Consider the following 20229-nt stretch of genomic DNA (forward strand, 5'->3'; position numbering starts at 1 on the left):
CCAGACAAAGCTACTGAACCCTCCTGATAACACAGTCCTTCCTTACCTAATATCAGCCGAATGAACCTTTTCTGGACTTCCTCCAATACCAGTACATCCTTCCCTCAATGAAGGGTGAACATCTATTCACAGTGTTCCAACCGTGATCTGACTAGTGCCTCATACAGTTTTAGGAAAACTTCCCTATTTTTATCCTCTATTCTCTTTGAAATAATGGCCAACAAGTTGCCTTCCCTATTACTAGCTGAACTTGTATGCTAGTTTTCTGTGATTCATGGAAGAGGACTCCCAAATATCTCTGTTCCATACCTTTCTGCAGCCTTCCTTCATATAAATAATATCCAGCTCATCAATTCTCCTGCCAAAGTGCACAACCTCACATTTTCCCACATTAGATTCCATCTGCCAAATTTTGCCCACTCACTTAATCTGCCTGTATCCCTCTGCAGACGCTTTATGTCATCCCCACCACTTGCCTTCCCATCTATTTTTGTGTCATCGGAAAACTTGACTACTGTATATTCACTTTTATCATCCAGTTTGTTAATATATATTGTAAACAATTGTGGTGACAGCATTGATCCCTAAGTACAAACTATTCGCAGGTTGCAATCCTGAAATTGCCCACCTTTTCCCAACTTTCTGTCATCTGGTAATTAGCCAATCATCTATCCATGCTAATATACTACCTCCAACACCATAGGTTATTATCTCACTAAGTATCCTAACGTGTGATAAAGCATCAAACACCTTCAGAAAATCCAAATATATGAGATCTACTGTTTCCTCTTTATCTACTACCCCTAAAAGAATTCTAGCGAATTTTTCAGGCATGATTAATTTTCATGAATCCATGCTAACTCTACATGATCATATTACATAGCTTCAAATGCTCCACTATTGCATCCTTTGTAATAGATTCTATTTTCCCAGCAATAGATATTAAGCTAACTAGCCTATAGTTACTATTTTTCGACTTCTTGCCTTTTTTAAAATAAATGTTACTCTGAAGTAAATGGTATTAATGAATACATACATTAATCATACAACTTGCATCTCAACCTGTATTTTAGCTAATCATATTATTGCTGCTTAATTACACAGCTGTTAACAATAGTTGTGCCATGAATGAACCTTTTATCTGATTGAAAACATAAAGTTATGCTTCTGGTATTTGAGATCAGTATTAAGAGAATTTACATTCAAAATTGTATGAGTTTATAGTTGTGGACCACACTAAGGATATTCTCTGCATTTGGTCATCTCAGTGTGATAGAATATTGTTCATTTGAATGACTAAATAAGTCCAATTTTAACAATTATCATGAAGCTCAGCATCAGCCAGGATGAACAGCTGCTTGTAGGCACTTCATCTGCCATTTTAGACATCCAACCCTCCGTCATAGCAGGACTGTGCGAGTCATTGATCAGATGCACTGTTGTATCAATACATCAAGGTTTCTTAAACCTCCCCAATCCAGGATTTCTACAGCTTAGCAGCAAAAGAAAAAAATGGAAACATTACTACCTGCAATCTCCCTCCAATTCACATATCATTTAGTCTTGACAATATACCAATTTTGTCTCATCATTGTTGGGTCAAAATCCTGGAGCTTCTTCTCCAACGGCATACTGGCAGTATCTACACTATACAACTAACAGCAAATGAGAAAAGTGAGTCTCTATCGTCTTATCAAAGGCAATTCAGAATGGTCAATAATTGTTGGCTCTTACAGAATTGTCTGTATGTCACGAACACGTTTTAAAAAAATAAAATTTGATGAAGGAACTCATGTGATCATTGCCACAATCCCCATTAATATGGAAGAGGAAAAAACTGATGCTCAAAAACAATTCCAGATGGCATAGGACTTTGGATGGAATTCAACTTCTGTGCTGTCTTTTGAAGAGTGTTCCTTTTTGGATGAAGACAGTAAAATTAGACCTTGAATCCCGCAGAACTTAAGAATTGTTTTGAAAATCAAATCATAGAGCATTTGCTGCAAAATCCTGAACAGATTTCAGAGACTTAATTATATTAGCATATAGTATATAGTGATAAATGAAGTCAGTGCAATTAATTTAATTGTGTTTTCTGTCATAGGAATGGCTCATTAACTGACATTGTCATTGACAGTGCTTTTGTCTAGTGGGAGTTGACAATTTATCTCCAGCAAACTTCAGGTTCCTGACAAGAGACACTTCTATATTTCTATAAACTCTAATGAGGATGCTTGCCTAAACTTCCACAGGCAAATAAATGCATAACTTTAAAAAGTATATATGTACACATGCCATTCCCACTTTTTTGAGTTATCCCAACCCCATCTTTAATGAAGCTAAGAGTGAATATCTCCACATTTCTCCATGTCTCATATTGTCCTGACTTGGATATAATTTGCTATTTCCCTGTCTTCACAAGGCTAAAATCCAAGATCTCTCAGGTCATTTCAATATTGTAATTGCATCGCTTGGACAGCAGCATTTCAGAAGATAACTTGATTTACTATTTTTTTTCAGTTTTCACTTAGAAATTGTCTGAGAAGTAATTTTGATTTTGTGTGATCATGACAATAGAGCAACATTGGGTCCGCTACCTGTTATAACGCTCTACAGGAGCCCCTGCAAGTTGGAAGTTATGTATAACAGATGGATGATCACTCACATTATCATCCAAAATCAAAATTGACCCATCTACAGGAGCTGAAATCTAGGTGAATAAGGTTATAGATTTGATTAGATAGCGTGTCACACTGGGCACACATTGCAATAACAACTTTGCTAATTGCATGAGTACAGCTTTGTCATTAGTTATATGAGCCGCAGTTGTACAGTACACCATGCCAATGTTAATGCATGCAGAGGACACACACATGCACACACAGATACACAGTCCTCTTCTGAGTCTATTGTCCACCTATTAACCACGTGACTCAACTGCCATCCAAGCCTGACCTAAAAGCAACTAAGGATGGACGATAAATGCTGGCCCAACTAGTAATGCCTGCGTTCAATGTATGAATAAAAAAACAACCTGACTGACTTCCTGACTTAATGACTGCTTTACTATAACAATTTGAGTATTACCCCTTTAAGATCCTCAATATATAAGTGATCAGGCACCAGGATGTTGTCACATGAGCACAGTCTCTCTGTTCTTTAGCACTCTAAACATAGTTTGCATCTTGATATTACTTTGCACTTTATATATTAGTTTAGCTGCAAATAAACCTGCTAGAGATTTTTAAAGTAAATCGAATCCATGTACCTTTATTGTGTTACTTTTAGACTACACAAAGATAAAATTGCAATCCCAATACCTATGCAACTACCCATCCAGTCCAATCAAATCCCTGACATAAAGTCTCTCCCAATCCGAGAGGCAGTGCTGAGAATTTGCAAAGGTAGGGAAATGTATCCTAAAATGAATTGTGATGTAACAAGAAAGAAGGTAAACAGTTGATTGTTAGTGATTTGTCTTATTCTTTTATCCAATAGGGAATTTTAATTACAGTGTGTATAACTTTAATTGAAATAAATGCATACAAATATAATGAGCTGGAATGAGGCATTAATTAAAATTTAAATTACAAATTAAATTGGCTAATTAAAATACAATACAGATGGCAGTGCAGGTGAACATGTTGCAGTTTTATAATGTTGGAGCTAATGGATGCCAATGGCGTCACATTGGCAATCAGTCTCATCGACTTGAGGAACTCAAGCTCTGATTTTATAAGCTGGAAGCAAAGCTTCAAATATTGGAATGTGTCAGGGAGTTTACCTGGACATTTTTGTCTTGAGGCAAGATTAGAATAGTGTTGGAAAAATGCAGCAGGTCAGGCAGCATCCGAGGAGCAGAAAAATTGACGTTTTGGGCAGGAGCTCTTCATCAGAATTCCTGATGAAGGATTTATGATCAAAATGTAAATTTTCCTGCCCCTCATATGTTGCCTGAGCTGCCGTGCTTTTCCAGCACCACTCTAATTTTGACTCTAATTTCCAGCATCTGCAGTCCTCACTTCCGTTATTTTCATCTGGAAGCCAGTCATACACTTAGGCTTGGATCTTCTGTTTGGATCCATGCTGAGAGATAGGAAGATGTAATTCTGAGTGAGCCAGGTATGGGGATTGAGAAGGTAGAAGTGAAGGGGCCTCAGTCCTTGCAATCATCCAATAGGTTTAAGGTTATCTGTTTGGAACATCGATCATTGACGTCAATAATAATGTCAATAGGTAGGCTAATCATACCATCACTTACAAGGATTTGGACAGAAGTAGAAAAACTGATTTATTGTTCATTTTTAATCACTTTACAGTGTGTATACGTGGTGGCATATGGTATTAATGTGAATCTCAGGATACAGTGATTAAAAACTATCTTTTTATTCACTCATGGGCTATAGGTGTCACCAGCTGGGCCAGAATTTATTGCCTATCTCAAGTTGCTCTTGAGAAGGTGATGGTGAACTGCCTTCTTAACCGATGCAGTCTGTTTTGTGTAGGTAGACCAACAATGCCATTATGATAGAAGTTCCAGGATTCTGACCTGGTGACACTGAAGTAGCAGTGATGGTAGGTGACTTGGCAGGGAATTTGCAGGTGGTGAGGTTCTCAACTATCTTTGACCTTGTCCTTTGTAAATGCACGAGGTTGCAGATTTGCAAGGTATTGTCAAAAGAGCCTCATTGAATTTCTACAGTGTGCCTTTTAGATGGTACACATTTTTGCTGCTGAACATCAATGATGGAAACATTAAATATTTGAGAAAGTGGCGCCAGTCAAGTGGGCTGCTTTGTCTTGGATGGTTTCAAGTTTCTTGAGTGTTATTGGAGTTGCGCTCATTCAGGCAAGTGGGGAGTATTCCATCAAACATCTGCCTTGTGCTTTGTAGATGGTGGGCAGGCTCTGGAGAGTCAGGAGATGAGTTATGCACTGCAAGATTCCTAAGCTGATCTGCTCTTGTAGCTATTGTGTAGGCTGAGAGTGGGGTGCTGGCAAAGCACAGCAGGTCAGGCAGAATCTGAGAAGCAGAAGATTTAAGGTTCAGGCAAGAGCCCTTCATCAGGAATGAGGCTTGTCAGCCAAGGGGATGGAGAGTCAAATGGGAGGGGGGGTGGGGCTGGCGGAAAGGTAGCTGAGAGTGCGATAGCTTTGATGGTTTTATTTTTCATTATCAGAGTTTGCTTCAGTTTCTGAGGAGTCAGCAATGAAGCTGTGTATTGTGAAATCATCAGCAAGCATCCCTATTTCTGATCTAATTATGAAGAGAAGGTCATTGATGAAGCAGCTGAAGATGGTTAAGCTTAAGACTTTGGTTTGAGGGCGGCTGTCTGTTTGTCTTGAGGATACATGTAATCCTGGGTGGAGTTGAAACATGAGGGATGAAACGTCAATTGGAATCCATTGGGTAAGTCTAAGCCACTGAGGAATGAGTTGTGACTTTATTGAATACTGTTGAGTGAAATAGAAAACAATGGAAGTGAACAAGCTATAAGATTCAAGCAGTAATCCCATTGGAGAGAAAAACAGAATTTCTTAAAGGCATATTGGGAAGAGAAGAGACAATGAAGTAAAATGAAAGAAAGATATTGCAGAAACTGGACATCTGAAATAAAAGAGAACCTGAAGATAGCATGACGTGGGACATTTCAATTTCTGTCTCCAGATGCTGCCAGACCAGTTGAGTTCCTGCAGCTCTTTGTGGAATGTCTTTCTGGTGTTTAAATTCAAATCCATTAGGTATTGAACCAATCAAAGTGCACCCTTGGAAATGAGAACATGAAGTTTAAAGTTTTCCATTTATTTTACTCATCAACAACTGGAGTCATTAAATTCCATATGTGCATTTTTGAAGGTGGTTGAATTTAAAAGATTACATTGTAGGTCCCAATATACCTAACAGTGTTTGAAAAAGTTTGTCGTCAGTGCAAATTACAGCATCGTAACTAGGTGTCATTCAGTAAAATTAGATTGAAGTACTATTAATAGTATTTCATTGAATCAGGTTCAATGGACAAAGCTTATTAAGATAAGAAATTTAATTTATTTAAAATAAAACAGTCCAGTGAGACTCGGCAATATTCTCTGTGTGATCATTTAAGTGTCTCTAGTAACATAAATGAAATGGTAGTTTACACTGCTTTCAAATGTTCCAAACCACTTTGCCTGGAATTTAACTCCTTTAGCGCATGTTTGAAGTGTCTGGGCAATTGGAGCTGCCATCTGGAGATTGGCAAGAGCCCCAAATCTCCTTCCTTGCAGAAAGCCCACTGTTCTAAGTGCCAGAAACTTAACCGGTCACTGTGGGTCCTTCCTTGGGATTATGACCACAGAGGTTGAAATCCACCTGCGCACTCAGCCCCCAACCATTGAGCTGCTGGGTAATCACAAACCAGCACTCTCTGTCGTATGCAGAATTATTGGCAGTTGCCAGTAATTTACCCACCAGGGTTCAAAAGATCTGAGGCCAAATGATGACTGACCATAGTATGAGCATGAATGCTTGTATGGAAAGAAGGGCTAAGAGGGAAAAGCAGGATGACGCTGGTGGAAGGTTGATGGGGGTAGTTTTCAGCAACTGCACTGCTTCCCTTGATCAAAGACCAATGGCCCTCGAACAAAGACCTCCCCACCCTGGTTGGTTCGCAAGCCAATCCCATGGTCAAGCATCAGTGAAGATAGGATGATACGCTCAAAGACAATTTGATATCATTTGAGAACTTCAGTTAGCAACTGAGTGGGAATGCTGTACTGAGCCTTACAGCCCTGGGTTTAATAAGGTAAATGTGACACTTTAGCAAGGTCCCTACTTTGCATTCTCTCCTTGATATAATGCTGTCTGAATCCAAACTCACTCTGGACCAGAGTTAACTGAGGATTAGTGGATAACATTAAATTTCACTTTGCAATAAAGTCCACTTGGGCAGTGTTTATTAATAAGACAATAACAGATAATTAATTCTCCATCTAACTAAAATTAAAAAGTTGTTCCTACACTGTTACACCAACATATTTCAACCTAAAACCTATCATATTTTGATACCTCGTCAGTTTTGAATATCTCAAAGCTGATTCCATTTTTCTCTCCAACAATGCTGTCAGAACAGTTGAGGTTTGTTTTCCCAGTGCTTTCTGCTTTTTGGAGGACCAAAAAAAATCCACAGGTAACTATAGCCCAGTTAGTTTAACATATATTACTGTCAAACATTCAAGTCCATTATGACGGCTGTAATAGCTGAACATCTAGAATTGCATTATATAATTCAGCAGAAGCAGCATGGCTTCACAAAAGAGCAACCATGCTTGACAAATTTGTTAGAATTCTTTCAGGAGTTTGAATATTCGAAGTGGAAGCAGAAGCTATGATACCTTTGGATTTCTGGAAGGTGTTTCAGAAGGTACAGCACAGTAGGCTACAAAATAAAATGAAAACCCATGGTGTTGCATGTACTGTATTAGCTGAGTAGAAGATTAGCTAGCCAATAGATGACAAAAGTATAGGATAAGAAGGACATTTTCAGAATGCATCCTGCAGGTAGTCAAATGCTATAGGGTTAGTTGATGGAGCCACTGTTATTTATAATATATATTAATGTCTTGGATGAGGAATGTGAAGGTAGTGTAGCCAAGTTTGTGAATGAAAGTAAGTGGTGAGGATGCCACAGAGAGTATGCAGAAATATAGACTGGTTAAGTGAGTGGACAAAGATTTGGCAGATGGAATATATTGGCTGAAAACGTAAGGTATTTCTTCTCTGAGAGTAATGAATCTGTGGAATTATTTGCCACAATGGGCAGTCATAGCTGGGTTGTTAATTAGCTTCAAAACAGAGACTTACTGATTAAAAGTATTGAGGGTTCTAGGGGGAGAAAGCAAGAAAGTGAAGGTGAACATTATTAGGTCAACCATGGTTTCATTGAATGTCGGAGCAGACTTGGTGGGCTGAAAGATCTATCTGTGCTCCTGCATTGTATTTGGTTCACCATTATAAATCAGTTCCCTCCAGGTATTGACCTCATCTACAGTTTACAGTTACAGGAAACACTTTCTTCTTATTTTCTTCAGGATAATCAATTAACATGGACTCTGATTCACTAGATTCTCCAAATAACTGAAGTCCAATATTCTCTGTGCCACAACAATAAACATCTTCGACATTACTCTAAGATGTTGGTATTCTTTCAAAAGTGTGGTGTCCAGAATTGAAACAATTCCCTAACTAGAACTTAACATGTGATTTCTAAAGTTTGAAACATAATCTTAAGGGACTTGATGGGATAAAAGCTGAAATGGTCGTGAGTCGAAGAGCCGAAGGCATATTCCCAGAATAAAGGGGCAAAAATGTAAGACTGGAGAAATTTGTTCTTTCAGCGAGATGAGTCTTTGGAATGTCTTGCCACAGAGATCTGTAGGGCAAATTTCTTGTGTATATTTAAGGCTGAGACAGATAGATTCGTGATCAGTAGAAGAATCAAGGGTTTGATGTGAAATGCAGGAAAGTGGTCAAGAGGAGCGTCAGATCAACCGTGATCCAATTGAATGGTGGAGCAGGATCAAGGGCCAAACAATCTACATCTGTGTTTATTTCTTATGCTTCATCATAACTTCTGTGTTTTTTTCTCTAACCTTTAATTGAACTATATATGTCAAGAGTGACTAGCATTGAGATTCAATGTGGCATTTGTCAAAAGTTGTCCTTATGAAGCCCCAGAAAAATAAAGTCAATGGGAATAAAGGATAAAGGCATACCTTGCACAAAGGGTTGTAATTGTTGGGGTTCAGTCATTTCAGTCCCAGGACACCATTGCAGGAGTTTGTCAGGATAATTCCCGATGCCCAACCATCTTCACCTGCTTCATTAATGATCTTCCCTTCTTTCCCAAGTTCAGAAGTATTTATGACTCCCCAAATACTGAATCAATTGTAGGATTCTGGTCTGTGATTAGAAATTTGCTGATTTCAACTCACCCTCAGATCCTGGCTCTGACACTGGGCTTATTTAGGAATGTGAAATGAAGAAGGCAGTAATCAGGTGTTTCAGGGCATTTATTAAATATGAAAGGTAAGCATAGTTCAAGAAATAAAGACAAATATAGTAAACTGTAAAATTGACAGAACCAACTACACAGAGGCCAGTAATTAAATACACTATAAAATTGAAACCTTCTAATAGGTTAAACAGTGATAGAAGCTAAATACAGTTTTAATGTTGTGGTTCTGTTCGCCGAGCTGGAAGTTTTTGTTGCAAACGTTTCATCCTCTGGCTAGGCGACATCATCAGTGCTTCGTATGTGGCGCTTAGGCAGTTAGCGCAGGATTCCCATTTCCTGGCTTGTCTCAGCATCTCTCGCCCGTAAGGGTTCAAGGTTTGTGCGAAGATTTGTAGCTCGGGTGCTCGTTGTTGTGGTTCTGTTCGCCGAGCTGGAAGTTTTTGTTGCAAACGTTTCGTCCCCTGGCTAGGCGACATCATCGCCTGATGATGTCGCCTAGCCAGGGGACGAAACGTTTGCAACAAAAACTTCCAGCTCCGCGAACAGAACCACAACAACGAGCACCCGAGCTACAAATCTTCGCACAAACCTTGAATACAGTTTTAATCACGGAAACTTTCATCAGACTTCCTACTCTTGGGGTTCCTGCACTGTCACCAGCCGCCTTCCTGTCCCTGCTAGCTAGGTCAGATCTTTGGGGTCTCGGGAATTTTAGCTCACCACTGAGGAAAATACAGCTTAAAAGTGTGTCTGGTTGGTGAGGGTGTCTTGGTGCGGAACAGGTCAGTGTCTGGAAGCTCTTGTTTGGATAGCATTTGTCTGGCTTCCCCCCTCCCAGATGTCCCTTGTTGCAATAATGCCCTTGGTTTGATTTCCCAATGCAGCTTCTCAGTTCGGCCTCTGTGGTACTTGAAAACAAAGTTGTTTGTTGGGGCTGAAGTCTGTGGGGAAGCTTTTTGGGAAGAAGCTTGTTGTTGAAAACATTCTCTCTGGTGAGATGGGGTCTGGTGGTTATACTGACTGAGTGTTCCATTATCTCGTCTCAAATCCGTGAATGAATATTGATTGAAGTGGAAGGTCTGGTGGCTGAGTAACCAAGGTGTAAAAAAGGGTAGTTTCAGTCTAGAGTGGTTGGTGTGGTTGATTGTTCTTTTAGAGTCGAGGTGTGATTTGGATTTTTGGGCTGAACAATGATTCCAAGCAGCCATCTCTGTGTCTGTGTATTTTTCCCAGAGCCCAGTCCAGCTGCCTTTTCACTTTAAAAAGATCTTGAAAAGTCAAAAGTTTGGTTCACTATTTTAGATGATGGGGATTTTTGCTCCAATCTACACAGTCCATGTCCAAATTCAGCACACCAGGACAATATCCAGACTTGGACTGACAAGTGGCAACTAACATTCACACCATAAATGTCAGGCCATGATTATATCCAGCAAGAGGGAATCTATGATTCATTGATATTCAATGCAATCACCATTGCTGAATCCTCCATTATCAACATCCTGGTAGTTATCACTAACAAGAAACTGAACTAGGCTAGCCATGTAAATTGTTTGGCTCCAAGAGTAGATCAGGAACTTGGAATCCTACTGAGAATAGCTCATCTCCTAACTCACCAGTGGCTGTCTTTTTTGAAAAAAATGTTTCATGGGATATGGGTGTTGCTGGCAAGGCTACCATTTTGTTGTCTATCCCTAATTGTTCTTGAACTGACTTGACTGACTTGCTCAGCCATTTCACAGACAATTGAGAATCAAATACTTTGTTTTGAGTCTGGAGTCACATATAAGCCAGAATACATTAGAGAAGCAGATCTGCCATCCTTAAGATCAGTTGCGAAACAATTGTATTTGAACAACAATCAACGAAAGTGTCGTGATCACTAACAGAAAGATGTTGTGAAACTTGAAAGGGTTCAGAAAAGATTTACAAGGATGTTGCCAGGTTTGGAGGATTTGAGTTATAGAGAGAGGCTGACCAGGGTTTTTTTTTCCCCTGGAGCATCGGAGGCTGAGGAGTGACCTTACAGAGGTTTACAAAATTAAGAGGGACATGGATAGGATTATCCTGAAGTGACCACAACATGCTCATTTAGAGAGCTGGTGCAGACATAATGGTTGAATAACTTCAAGATCATTCTGAGATTCTGGGCAATGCATCCATTATATGTTTACATCTATCATAAATTATATTGTGATTTTAGCTTATTATCAAAATAAATTATTTATTTGGTAAGAAAACATTTTTTTTTACAGTCATATATATGGAAGCAGCACTTGGGGCATTTCACCACATTGTCCATGTGGGTGAGGTGTTCCAGCTTTTACCAAGCTGGATGGTATGTGAATTCCACAGTGCAGACACCATCTCTTTAACTTCGAAATATATATGCCTAAAAAAAAGGTAAATCACTAATCATGCTGCAACATGTTTCTTTTTGTTAATAGTTTGAGATTAATTTGAAAAGTTTTCTTTTCATTCTTTTGAGAGTGTGGGCATTGTTGGTTATCCCAAAATTTGTTTCCTATCCCCATTTTCTCTTGAGATGATGGTGGTGAGGCACCTTATTGAATTGGTATCGTCCTGGAGGTGCAGGAACACCTACAGTGTTATTCAGAAGGGAGTTCCAAGATTTTTACATAATACCAGTGAAGAATGTAAATATTATTTTAATCAAGATATTGTGTAACATGTAGGAGAACTTGTAGATTTTGTTTGTTAATGGCATTTTAATTGTACTGTTATTTGATTTTGATTTGATTTATTGTAGTCACACGTACCTAAGTACTGTGAAAAGCTTTGTTTTGTGAGCAGTACAGGCAGATCATAGCAAACAAGGACATACCGTTCAGAGGGCATTTCAGAGTCATACAAGGTTATGGCTGCACACAAGGTGCACAAAGCAAAATCAGAAATGAGCAAGGTCAACATTATTTGAAGTAACAGAAGTCCATTCAACAGTTTAATCACAGCAGGGAAGATACATAGGTGAATGGCACTGGTTAATTAAGTAACTTGACCACTTGAGGCTTTCGTGGTGCAATGGTAGTGGCCCTAGAAAACTGGGGTTCATGTCCCCCTTATAAATGTGTATCATTATATGTCTGAACAAGTTAAATAAAAAATTATACAAGAACACTTATAAAGAAACTTTGTGGGAACATTTGGTTGTTGCTGTGTAGGAAATAGACACATAATGCTGCAATGTCTGAATAAAATGATTATCAAAGAAAATATTAATGTCTGGTTTCATTTTTCACCAATTGTTTTGAAAATGGATTAACAGTAGTGATGCCAAGCATCAATTGCTCTTTTTCTAGGTATTAGAGGACAAGGGTTTGGAAGCTTCTGTTGAATGGGACTGGATCAGTTGCTGCTACAGCATATCTTGTAAATAGTATGCACTGCTGCACTGTGTGCAGTGTTGAAGAGAGTGAATGTGATGCCAATCAGTTGGGCTGTCTGACCTTAGATACTGTTGAGTTTCTTGAGTGTTGTTAGAGCTGCATTCATCCAAGCATGTGGATAGTACTCCATCACACATCTGACTTATGAATTATAGATACAGACACACATTGGGAGACAGGAGATGACTTTGTTACAGAATCACCAGGCTTTGATTTGATTTCATACCCACAATATTTATATGAATGATCCAATTTAATTTGGTCCTTCATCACATTAGGAGAAAGTGAGGACTGCAGATGCTGGAGATCAAAGTTGAAAAATGTGGTGCTGGAAAATCACAGCTGGTCAGGCAGCAGCCAAGAAGCAGGAGAATCGATGTTTTAGGTATAAGCCCTTCATCAGGAATGAGGCTTGTGAGTCAAGGATTCTGAGAGATAAATGGGAGATGAGTGAGCTGGGGGCAACATAGCAGGGAATGCGAAAATTAGATGAAGGGTGGGGGTGAAAGTGTAGTCCTACCTGTCCATCTTCCTTCCCACCTATCTGCTCCACCCTCATCTCCGACCTACCACTTTCATCCCCAACTTCATCTACCAATCACATTCCCAGCTACCTTCTGCCCCAGTCCCAACCCCGTCCCATTTAACTCTTAGCCCCCTTGGCCCACAAGCCTCATTCCTGATGAAGAGCTTATGCCTGAAATGTCGGTTCTCCTGCTTCCCGGATGCTGCCTGACTGGCTGTGCTTTTCCAGCGACACTCTTCAACTCCTGTATCACATTGAATGGCATGAACATTTGTTATGATGTCAGATTTGAGAGTCATAGAGATGTACAGCACAGAAACAGACCCTTTGGTCCAACCTATCCATGCCAACCAGATATCCCAACATAATCTAGTCCCACCTGCCAGCACGAGGCCCATATCTCTCCAAACCCTTCCTATTCATATACCCATCCAGTTGCCTTTTAAATGTTGCAATTGTACCAGCCTCCACCACTTCCTCTGGCAGCCCATTCCACACACGTACCACCCTCTGCATGAAAAGGTTGTCCCTTACGTCTCTTACATCTTACTATGGTCATGATATCCAATAAATACTTAAGGTTGTACTGGTGGTTATGAGAGTGGTACGCTCCCTGTGTGAGATGTGGGAGATCAGGGAGAAATCAAAGGTCAGTGACAACTCTGTCTACAGGAAGTGTGTCCACCTGTAGCTCCTCTCAGACCACATGGATCAGTTGGAACAGCAGTTGCACTCACTGAGGAGTGTACAGAACACAGACAGTTTCCTAGATGGGGGTTTCAGGGATGTGGTCATACCAAAGGTTGAGCCAAGTAGTTGGGTGACCATCAAGAGGGGCAGCAGCTAGAGCAGAAGTACCCTGTGGTTATTCCTTTCTCAAATAAGTATACCTTTTTGGATACTGCTGGATAGATGGCTTCTCATGGAAAGCAACAGGAGATTTGAGGAGAAGGTAAACATTTGGTAAATTAAGTCTAGCAGGAAAAACAAGCAGGGCAGATTATTGACCATAGCAGCACTGGTAATCTGAGTGTACTTATTTCAATGCAAGGTGTATAACAGGTAAGGCAGATGAGCTCAACGCCTGGATTAGGACATGGAACTATGATGTCGTAACCAGAAGCTTGACAGAGAGAAGGACTGGACTCGTGGCTCAATGTTCCATGATTTAGATGTTTGGAGCATCATAGAGAGGGTACATAAAATGGATTGGGGAGTTTCATTACTGATGAAGAAGAATGTCACAACTGCACTAATAGATAACATCTTGGAAGGTTTGTCTAGTGAAGCTATATGGGTAGAACTCAGGAATTGGGTTGATGTCATGAATTACCTGACTTCCACAATTTTCACTGGGATTCTCCTCGTGCCAGGGACCTGTAAGGGGCACAATTTGTTAATTGTATCCAGGCGGGTTATTTGAAATGTATGCAGGTAGCTAAACCAGGGAAGGGAGTGTACTACAATTTGTAAAGGGGAATGAGCATAGCCAAGGGATCAAAGATTCAATGGAGAGGGGGGAGCATTTTGGAAACTATGATCATAATTCCTTAAGTTTTAAGATACTTATGGAGAAGGATAAGACTGGTCCTCAGGTGGAAGTGCTAAATTGGGGGAAGGCTAACTACAAAAATATAGGAAGTAATTATTGGATTGAAATTGGATTTAATGGTGAATCCACATCTGACATGTAAGGCCTTTTTAAAGTCCAGCTAATCAGTGTTCAGGACCAGCATGTTCCTGTGAGGATGAAAGATGTGGATGGCTAAATACAGGAATCCTAGATGACAAGACATGTTGAAAGTTTAGTTAAAAAGACAAAGAAAACATATGTAAGATTTAGAAGACTGAAATCAGACAAGGCCCTTGAGGAATATAAACTTTAATATAACAGGAAAAAACTTAAATGAGATGTTGGGAGGGCATTAAGCGGCCATGAAATGTCGGGTAAATAGGATTAAGGAGCATCCCAAGGCATTTTATGTGTATATTAGGAATAAGAGGGTAGCTAGGGAAAGGATGCGTCCAGTCAAGGACAAAGGAGAAACTTATGCATTGAGCCAGAGGAAGTGGGCAAGGTCCTTGATGAATATATTATTTGTATTCACCAAGGAGAAAGACATCAATGATCGTGAGATTAGAGAGGGGTATGTTAATATTCTGGGGCATGTGCATATTAAGAAGGAAGAGGTATTGGGTGTCTTGAAAAACATTTAAGATAGATAAGTTCCAAGGACCTGATGGGATCTATCCCATGATACTGAGGGAGGCCCTCTATTCTGTGTGATCTAACCTTGATAACCAGTCTGCCATGAGGAACCTTGTCAAAAAACCTTACTGAAGTCCATAAAGATCACGTCCATCGCTCTGCCATCATCAATCCACTTTGTTACTTCTTCAAGATGGTTGAGGCCTTGACAGGGATCTTTGTATCCTCTTTAGCCATTGGCAAAATCGCAGAAGACTGGAGAATAAACAATATGGTCCTTTGTTTAAAAGGGCAACAAGGATAATTCAGGAAATCGCAGGCTGCTGGTAAGGAAATTATTGGAGAAGATTTTTAGGGCAAGGGTTTACTTATATTTGGGGAAAAAAGGCTTATTAGATTAGATTACTTACAGTGTGGAAACATGCCCTTTGGCCCAACAAGTCCACACTGACCCGCCGAAGCACAACCCACCCATACCCCTACATTTACCCCTTACCTAACACTACGGGCAATTTAGCATGGCCAATTCACCTGACCTGCACATCTTTGTACTGTGGGAGGAAACCGGAGCACCCAGAGGAAACCCACGCAGGCAAGGGGGGAACATGCAAACTCCACACAGTCAGTCGCCTGAGTCGGGAATTGAACCCGGGTCTCAGGCGCTGTGAGGCAGCAGTGCTAACCACTGTGTCACCATGCTGCCCACTATTAGAGATAGTTGGTCTGGCTTTGTGCAGGGGAAGTCTTGTCTCACAAGTTTGATTGGGTTTTTTGAGTAAATGATAAAGTTGATTGAATAAGGGTAAGACAATGGATGTTGCCTGCATGGATTTTAATAAAGCATTTTACAAGGTCCCTCTTGGGAGGATGAGCAGGAATTGCACTCGATCCACAGTAAGTTGGATATAAAGTTGGCTTGGTCAGAGAATACAAAGGGTAGTTGTAGAGAGCTTTTTTACGAGAGGTCTGTGACCAGTAGTGGACGCGGATCAATGCTGGGAACCTGTTAACATTTATATGGTCTGATTAGTGAATTTGAAAATGACACAAAAAGTGGTGGTATTTTAGATAGTTAGAAAGTTTGTCAAAGCATATATCACAAAATTAATCAGTTGGAAGGTTGGACAAAGAGGCTGATGAAGTTTAATCTGGACAAATGTAAAGTTATGCATTTTGGGAGGTCAAATGCTGAAGGAAAGTATATAACAAATGATAGGATCCTTCAGAGTATTATTAAACTGAGAGATCATGGTGTGTAAATTCATAGCTCCCTGAAAGTGGCAACACCAGTGGATAAATTGATAAAGTAGATATATGGCAAGCATGCCTTCATTGGTTGGAATACTGAGTTTAAAAGTTAGCAAATCCTGTTGCAGCTGGATTAAACTTTGGTTTGGCCACATTTGGAATGTTGTGTGCACTTCTGGTTACCACACTCTAGGACAATTGTGGAGGCTGTGCAGAGAATGCAGAAGAGGTCTTCCAGGATAAGAAAAGGTTGGACAAACTTGGATTGTATTTGCAAGACCGTCAGAGGTTGATGGACAACTGTTCTGGACCAGACCAGAAAACCTCCAAAAAATTTCAAAAAGGTAGCCCAGATACTAACTTTTCTAGTTCATTTTAAGCAGGTGTATAGTGGATAGTCCAGGAGTGATGCAGCTTGCCCAGCCACTCAGTTTTAAACAAAACCGCATTTAATTATACATGAACAAAAGAGAACAGAATATAGAATAACATTATCTGAAAACTCAATCGACTCTATAGCAACGTAATAATGCTGTTCCAAATATTTGTAACATCATCCTAAACAGCTTCTTGGCAAAAAAAAAGGTAAAATCAAACATAGGTTCTTACAGCAGAGATGTTAGAGAGAGAGAGAGAGAGAGAGGATCATTATGAAGCTGTTTCTTTGACCAGCTATATCTCTAGTTTCCCAGCTAAATGTTGACCAGCATCTCCAACCAAAAGCAGCTCGTTAAAACCAAAACAAACTCTGAACAGAAAGAACCAGCCACTCTTTTTTTCACTGTACAAGCATTTTGAAAAAACACTGAAAAGCTTCTTCAACTAGATAAACCCAGACATTTTGGAACCTCTGCCTGTATAATCCCTCTGAAAAAAAAACAAGGACAACATTGTCACACAACCTTACAGAAGTATATAAAATTACAAGAGGTGTGGATAGTCAGAGCCTTTTTCCCAGATTAGAACAGTCAAATTCTAGGGGACCTGGATTTAAGATGAGATGGGAAAGATTAATGGAGATGTGCCAGGCAAACTTTATTTTTTACACAGAGTGTGGTAGGTGCCTGGAATGCATTGCAAGGGCAGGTGGTAGAAACAGATATGGCAACATTTAAAAGGCATTTAGACCATATATAGGCCAATAGGATTAGATTAGATAATCCTACAGGCCCTTCGTCCCAACAAGTCCACACCAACCCTCCGAAGAATAACTCACCCAGACCCATTTCCCTTCATTTACCCCTGACTAATATACTTAACACTAGGAGCAATTTAGCATAGCCAATTCACCTGACCTCCACATCTTTGGATTGTTGGAGGAAACCGGAGCACCTGGGGGAAACCCACACAGACATGGGGAGAATGTGTAAACTCCAGATAGGCATTCACCCAAGGTGGTTATCACACCCGGGTCCCTGGTGCTGTGAGGCAGCAGTGCTAACCACTGAGCCACCATGCCACCCTGGGTTTAGGTTAGAATGGCATTGTGTTTGGCCTGAATGGCCTGTTCCGTCCTGTACTGTTCTATTTCTAAGTTCTTAGAAAATATAAAGAGCTGGTTCTGTAATGAAAGAATACGCTGACATTTATTACTTGTTATAGCTACAATTTACAAATATTTATGGTTTCAATTCTCAGCTGTGGAATGATGCAGATATTTAGATATCCTCCATTGCATTATAAAAATTCAAAAGTTATAAAGCCTGTTTGAATTGGTTGTTTTACTTCTGCTTATTTCTCTTAATCATATTGCACCAACTATTTGTACCGTTTAAACAAAGTTCTCAGTTTTATGAGCAGAATCCACAACTGATACGTTTACACAGAAAATGAGACAGAAAATTTTCTTCTAAAAAGTGCAATTCACTGCAGTTTGTGTTCCTTACTGACTTATGAAAAGTGACCTTTAAACTATGCAATTTATTCTAAATTGTTAATCTTTTTATCCTGCATCAGAATACTCAGGCAATCTAATCAAATCAAGCCAGCCATAACCTGGTAATGCCTTCCCGAGAAACTATTATAATGCAATCATAATTTTCCAAGAGACTTGTTACAGTTTCAGAAATGTTTTGTTGATGCTGGCACTGAGGTTCTGTGTAATTTCCTTTCCATGTGCCATATAAAAGCATAAATGGAAGTACTTATATTGAATGCAATGTTACAGATCGGCAGTTGATATTTTTCCTGCATTCATTTTTCACTGTATCTCCTACCACCGCACTGGAACAGGAAGTTGGTGTAGCTGATATCATTGATATGCACCTGTACAATCTGATGCCAACCATGACCAGCGGTGCATGCATGATGGAAATGATGGTTGCACACCCAAAGAACACTCTTATACAGTGCAACTTTCTGCTAGGATGCCCTGTCCTCCTCATTAATCTCGACGGCTCCATTCTCGATATCAGGCACTGTTTGTGTTCCAAAGTGGGCTGGGAGATAGTTGTGTGATCACGCGACCAGCAGTTTAATATGAAATTCTCACTCAAAATCAATCACAGCTTCTGCAAGTAAGGCCTGATGGAATGCAAAAAGGCCAAGGTTACTACAGGTCAAAAACAAGCTGCGATCAGCCCAGACCCGAATTGCGTATAGAACAGAATTGTTCAACCTTAACAATGGTAGAGTTGTTATGATCGGAAACTCATTAAGATGAACTCAGCCAGAACAACAGGGAGAAACACAATTATGATTTGATTTTGATTTTATTATTGTCATATGTACCGGGGTACAATGAAAAGTATTGTTTTGCATACTAACCAGACAAATCATATCTTGCCTAAATACATCAAGGTAGTAGAACAGATTGCAGAATATAGTATAACAGTTACAGAGAGGGTGCAGAGAAAGATAAACCCCAATATATGAGAGGTCTGTTCATTAGTCTGATAATAGTGGAGAAGAAGCTATTCAAGATTTGCCTAAAGATCTGTAGCTTGGTTGCCGTAGTTGTGGGGATGTTCGCTGAGCTGTCACCTAGACAGGGAAAGAAATGTCTACAAATCAACTCCTCAGCTCGGCAAATACACCCACAACTATGGTGGGAGAAATTATTCTTGAATCTGTTGGTACATGGTTTCAAACTTTTGCGTCTTTTGCCCAATGGAAGAGAGTGGAGGAGAGTGTAACTGGGATGGGAGGAGTCTTTGATTAGATGGAAAACAGAAGTTACTGGATAAGCTCAGCAGGTCTGGCAAGAATCAGCAAAGAGAAAACGGAGTTAATGTTGCTGATCCGGTGACCCTTCCACAGAACTGTTCTAAGGAAAGGTCACTTGACCCGAAACATGAACTCTGATTTCTCTTCACAGCTGCTGGCAGACTTATTGAGTTTGTCCAGCAACTTCTGTCTTTGTTTCTGATTTACAGCATGTGCAGTTCTTTTGGTGTCATTGACAATATTGGCTACTTTCCCGAGGCAGAGGCAAGTGTAGGTGGTGTCAATGGATGGAAGGCTGGTTTGTGTAATGGACTGAGCTGCTTGCTGTAGTTTCTTGTGGTCTTGGGCACAGCAGTTGCCATACCAAGCCATGATGTATCCAAGTAGTGTGCTTTCTATAGTGCATCTACAGGTATGAGTTGTTGTCAACATGCTAAATTTCCTTTGCCTTTGGTTTGTGTTTGTATGTTTGTGTATTCCTTCCACTCGACCAGACCCCTTGGTACCATTGAGTAATCAAAACCTGAAAAGGGGATGGGTACACATAGGATGACCTGGCCTAACCTCATTGGATGCTGTGACCCCAATGGCTTAAGCCCAAAGAACATTTCAGAAAGGGCTTAGAAAGAGGATATAAAGAAATGATATCCAGCCACCATTCTCCAAGCAAAGACACAGCCA

Source organism: Hemiscyllium ocellatum, chromosome 2, assembly GCF_020745735.1.
Source record: "Hemiscyllium ocellatum isolate sHemOce1 chromosome 2, sHemOce1.pat.X.cur, whole genome shotgun sequence".
NCBI lineage: Eukaryota > Metazoa > Chordata > Chondrichthyes > Orectolobiformes > Hemiscylliidae > Hemiscyllium > Hemiscyllium ocellatum.